Source organism: Vigna umbellata, chromosome 7 (genome assembly GCF_029865625.1).
Source record: "Vigna umbellata cultivar VRB3 chromosome 7, Vumbellata_1.0, whole genome shotgun sequence".
In the NCBI taxonomy this organism is placed as follows: Eukaryota; Viridiplantae; Streptophyta; class Magnoliopsida; order Fabales; family Fabaceae; genus Vigna; species Vigna umbellata.
Window position 1 is genome coordinate 5,528,184 of NC_142171.1, and position 6,137 is coordinate 5,534,320.

The following is a 6,137-nucleotide window of genomic DNA, read 5'->3' on the forward strand; positions in this document are numbered from 1 at the left end:
AAGAAGGTATTGATAGTCTATACATCAAAGAGCATGCATCTTCCTCGTATATAGCTAAGGTAAGGGTCTTGATCATTGTATATCCCAAGTGTATTCCACAGTCTCTAGAGGAACTCTTCCTGAAATTTAAGTACCTCTCTAGCTTGTAAGTCGACCATCCATTCCATTAAAAATCTCATGTTTTGAACCAAAGCATAATTTATCTTCATGTTGTTTGATCAGGAATCGGTGAGAATAAAACATGTCCTTCCGGTTTTAGCCTTTAAATGTCTGGCCAACAATGGTTTTGTAACATTTAGGCCTGAGGAAGATGTCATCCTAAATATATAATATATAATATATATAATATATATATATATATATATATATATATTATATTATATATAAAAGCAAAGGTAGCATTCTATTATTAGTAATCGAAGAAAAGTTCAACAAAACAATTATACATTTTCATGTACAAGCTGGAAACGTGCAAAGAAAGTGTAGAAAAATTTAACAAAAGACAATGGGCAAATGCAGAGCCCCTCGAAATCAAAAATCATTGCTAATGCTAGTATAAGCTAAATTTTTGGCATTTAGTGCTCAAAAGGCGTAATTGAGTGGGATCCAAAGCAATTCCCTCTATAGCACTAGTGTTGAGCGTGCCCTGCATATGGCCGAGGAGTATCGAACAAAAAACACCATAGCTTAAAGCAAGGTTCAAAATTTGACCCAACAAACAACTATACATAGAAAAAAGCTAGACAAACACTAATGTTAAACATGGAACGTCTAATGTAGTAACCTAACCAATAAACTCGACAAAATGTAGCACTAACGAATTAATGCAAGGGAAAAACAAAAGGTACTTAAAATTTACTTGGACAACACAAACAAAAGAAAATAAAAGTGCTAAGGTCCAAGAGGATTAGAGGTAGCATTATTAAACCTAACATGTGTGGGTAACTCCACAACCTAAACTCAACCGTGATGTGGGTAGAGGATGGTTGTTAGTGTAAAGGAAGAGTGTGTAAGTGTGAGTGAAAGTTGGGCATGGAGACAGGTTAGGGTTAAGGAGAGAAAGGCGCTAGATAGGTATGCAAAAGTGAAAGTAAAGGATGATGGGGTTGAGCGATGGCTGGATGCGATTAACTGTTCTGCTTTGTGTTTTGGATGATGAAGTAGAAACTAAGTTAGGGTTTTGGAAGGGGAAGTTGGGAAAACATGAAATTTAGGGTTTTTTAGGACAAATTAGGTTAGAGTTTTGGTTTCTAAAGTGGGGTTTTAGAGATTAAGGTTTTAGAAAGGGGTTTGGGCCATTCACAATATGCAACTCTAAGACACAACCAGAATAGATGTTGGTGCTAGGTACACACACTCTATCTTTCAATGGTGCATAAAAAAAAGAATTTCTCAACACTTACTAGTATGGTCCTAAGTGCCACATATCTACTGCTGAGCAATAGAGATGTAGTGACTATGATTTTTTTAGGTTTTGCCTTTCAATATTTAAACTTTTACACTCAACACTTATGCACATGCACTCAAACAAAAACTATGCTAAGACGAACCTAACCATACATTAAAACCACATTGACAACACTAAGGGCTTAATGCAACACATGAAAGAGAAAAAAGCATATACAACTTATACTTTCACATTTCACAAATGCACACACAAACACAACTACATCGAAAACCTAAATCATGTAAAAAGAAATGTTTAGAGCATTAGGTTGCCTTCGAGTAAGTAACTTAAATTTCAATCCTTTTATCAGCTTTGACATCTTTAATAACCCATAACCTTAATCACTTTGTCTTGAACTGGAATATCCTCTTTCTCATCTCCCTCTTCATTTACATATGCAAAGAAACAATTGAAGCTTTTCTCAAGCAACTTAGAAGCATGCCATGATTCCATCATCAACATTAATGACAAACTTGGTTGTCTTCATGAATGGTCTTCTAAGAAAGAGGGATACCCTTTCATCTTCCTCCATTTCCATCATCACAAAGTCCAATGAGAATTCGAGCTTGTCCACATCTTCCTAGGAGTACTTGATGGACTTATCTGTCAACTATCAGGTCATCCTTGTTGGCTTGGCTTCAACATCATCGATCTTCTTAAGTAGAAATAGGGGAATCAAATTAATGTTACTCCCTAAGTCAATGAGAGTTTTCTCCATATCACGATTTCCAATGGCCTAAGGGTTGGTGAAGCTACCTGAATCCTTGCATTGTGGAGGAAAAGTCTTTTGAATAATGACACTACAATTCCATTGAACCTCAACGGTTTGCTCTTCTAAGTACTTCTTTTTGCCAAGGAAATCTTTCATGAATTTAGCATAAGAGGGTTTTTATTGTAGTGCTTTAGAGAAGGACATTGTGATTTCATATTTCTTCAAGATGTCCTTGAACAGAGCTAATTGTCTTTCCTTCTCTTTTTTTAAAGAGTTTTGAGAATATGGAAGGTGTTTCACAACAACTTTCTCTTTTTGTCATTTTTGTTTTTCCTTGTTTTCTTTTTCTTTCTCCCCATTTTTATTTTCTTCTTCCACAATAATCTCTTTATCAATTTCTTTTTCTGCGTGAATCTCTTCTTCATTCTTTTTCTTCTCTTTATTTTCCAACCTCTCTGTGTCACCTAACGTAACCTCTTTTCCACACCTTGTTATAATATCTTTGCATTCCTTCTTAAGTTTGACTTGGGTATCTGCAGAGAATTTTCGACCTTGTTGGTTTGCTAGTTTCTTAGCTAATTGACCTACTTACACCTCTAATTTTTTTATAGATGCATCAGTGTTCTTTTGATTTTGAAGGGATTGTTGCATGCATAGTTGAAGAGTCTCTTCTAGCTTTGTAGTGCACTCATGCACATATGGGTGCTATTGAGAGGGATTTATAATACTAGAGGCTCCTTGTTCTTATCTCCATCCTTTATTGGAAGAATTAGGGAAATGGTTGTTGAAGAAATTTTGGCATCCTTAGCTCTCTATATAATTAACTTCTTCGCCTTGAGAACCCTCAAGAGCTTGGCAATGGCCATTAGGATGGTCACCTCCATAAAAGTCATATTTCATCACTTGTTAGGTTGGGCATTAACTTTCATGGCTGGCATCTATTTAGGCAACTTGGGCATGTGTTGACTAAGGAGTTCCATTCATTCAGAAAAGCTTGTTCTCAACAAAGCTTTAAATCTCTCTAAAGCTTCACATAATGGTTCATCTACACCTTGAAAAAAATAGTGATTGCAGCCTTGACCTTGGAACTCTTGGATGGTTGGAAAAAATGAGCTAGGAATTTGAATTCCACATTCTCCCAACTAGTCAAGTTGTGATTAGGTTATGATTGAAGCCAAGCCTTAACTTTTCCAACTAGAGAAAATGGAAATAATTTCATACATAACGCTTCTTCATCCTCCCTTGTGATTCCTACTAAGCCAAAAAAACTCATAGAAAGTGACAAGGTGAGTGTGTAGGTATTCATTGTCATTGCCAAAGAATTGATGAGAGCTTATGAGCTATAAAAGAGAAGGTTTCATTTCTGCACCCTTCTCACTCATAATAAGTCTCACAATACTTGGAAATTTCTCGAGCTTATATAGGTGATTGTGTCCTCTATGGTTCGCCTTGGAGGTTATTCCGCTCCAACAATCTCCTCTTTAAAAGAAATATCAAATTATTTAGCACAGAAGAAAAAAAGACGAGGGCAACTTGTGCTAAAACTCATTATCTCATTGTGTCACTATTATTCCTTTGAATTGTTTTCTCAATATTAGGGTCTATAAGGAGTGGTTTTGAAGACACAATCCTCCTTGTATGGATGGTACCCTGTATACACTAGAAAACAATAAAACTAGAGCTACAAGTTAGCCCAAATAATTTAAATATCTAATTACAAGGAAAATAATAAATTATGAATACAAGAATAAAGTCTAAATAGGTTAAAAATTGCACAATAGTCTAGTATTAAACATGGGTCGCCAGCAACGACACCATAAGTAATAATCAGTAAGACTGAATATTGTTTTCCAAAAGACTCACAATATTAAATAATCATACAATTAATAACTAATCTAAACTAAAAAATAGTTTCATAATTTGAGATTATGTGTAATAAAGTAAATTGATGCATAAATGATAAAGATGAAGTTTGGAAATTAAAGACACTTAGAAATTGAAAAAGGTTAGAAATGGTATGGGTTGATATTGTTGGAATAATATTTGATCGACTTCACTTTTTTGCTTATAAAAACTCACATCCTCTCCACTAATGACAACCTGTAATTCTACTCAAACCTTAATCCCTTAGTAAAATGAGTCTAAGTTCATTATTAAGAATCAATCCCATGAACCCGTAATAAACAGACCTACTTTATGAACAAGAGTTTAAGATATCTAATAGGTTGAGCTTCATTCCTGGATACAAGCTCCATTAGGCCTCTTATTCCAAGTCTAGGTTTCAAACGATTCCAATACCTAATGAGCCAAGCATCAAGGTATGACTGGTCACATCAAATTGAGCATTAAGTATAGAAACAAGAATACTAACATTTAATGGAAGAGGAAAATATATATTCAAAGCATTTGATATAAGAGAGTTTAGTGGTTACATCTCTCTCTCCCTCTTTCTTTCTCTCTCCCTTTATCTCCCCTTCTCCCTCTCTTTCTCCCTCTTCTCCCTCTCTCCCTCTCTCCCTCCTCTCTCTCTCTCTCTCTCTCTCCTCTCTATTATATATATATATATATATATATATATATATATATATATATATATATATATATATATATATATATGTTTTGGGTGCAGGGTCTCCACACAACACTCCTTCACAATTTACTTAAGTTAGCTTAGGTAATCTGGGATGTCTTTAGTCAAAGGTTCGTCCTTGCTTGCACTCCAAACCGTCTGGGTGTACTGTAAAAGGCACTTCGATCTTAAGTCAGTAATTAATCCAATTGGAGGTCACATCAAAGTCTTAAATTGGCAATAAATGCAATCACCTACCTTTTTACCTTTGACTTGTATTTATAGATATCGAGATAAACCTTGAGATTAATGAAACCTTAATCCTAGCCCAATCACGATCCATTACCCGTTAAGTAACTCTTACCAATAATCTTGATTAAAGGTAGTGTTTAGGAATAATTAACGTGTTCGGTTGTCCATTCGATCTTCCTCCTTATACAATCGAATGATGTATGTGCTAATTATTTAAATTGTCTAGCGTTTACCAGATGACATATCATTTGACCGATCGTTCTTCTCAAGTGGTCTTATCTGGTTGGCACGTATAGGCATACAATACAATATGTGTGTCTGTGTGTGTCTGTGTGTGTATGTATGTGTACATGTATGTGTGTATTTAAATATTTCTCTTAACTATACAACAATTACACTAGGTTTTTCAAAGCCTTTTACATAAAGTTTTCAAGTTCTACATACACTATGTCAAAAAAGGCTTTTTATACTTGTTAAAAAAGTTTCGTCCTTTTACATCGGTTCTAGAACCGATATAAAAATTTAGTTTTTTACACCGATTATTTCTGTAATAGGTATAAAAGTTTGCTATTTACACCTGATATTCTAGGATCAGGTATAAAAAAAGCCGCCTCTCTTATTTAAAAAAACTCACTTTTATACGAATTGTTAACAGAAAAGGTATAAAAGATACTCACTTTTATACATGATTATGTTATAACCGATGTGAAAAAACAAGACGTTTAATACCTAATGTGGCTTTAACCTGTGTAAAAAGTGACGTTTTTTTAAATATTTGATTTATATGTGCTACTACTATCCATATCCAAACCTGAAAAAATTCAATCCCAAATTTACCTAACAATATTGTTTCTATTAACACATCAAAATGTAATATTTACCTAACAAAGTTCCTAAATATATTTACCTAACATACTTACTTAACACAGTTACACATAAAATAGTTCCTAAACTCAAAATGTAACATTGAAACATCTAATAATTTACAAATGGTTAAAAAAAATGCAGCCCACTGCTCCCGAACATCCTTTATGACATGTTGCTCCATTGGAGACGTGTCATCAAATATCTACACAATGAATAGTTTGAGTCAAGTTATAATATTAATGGTTTAAGATCTTAGTTATAAAATGTTCACGTTACCAAATTCCATGAGT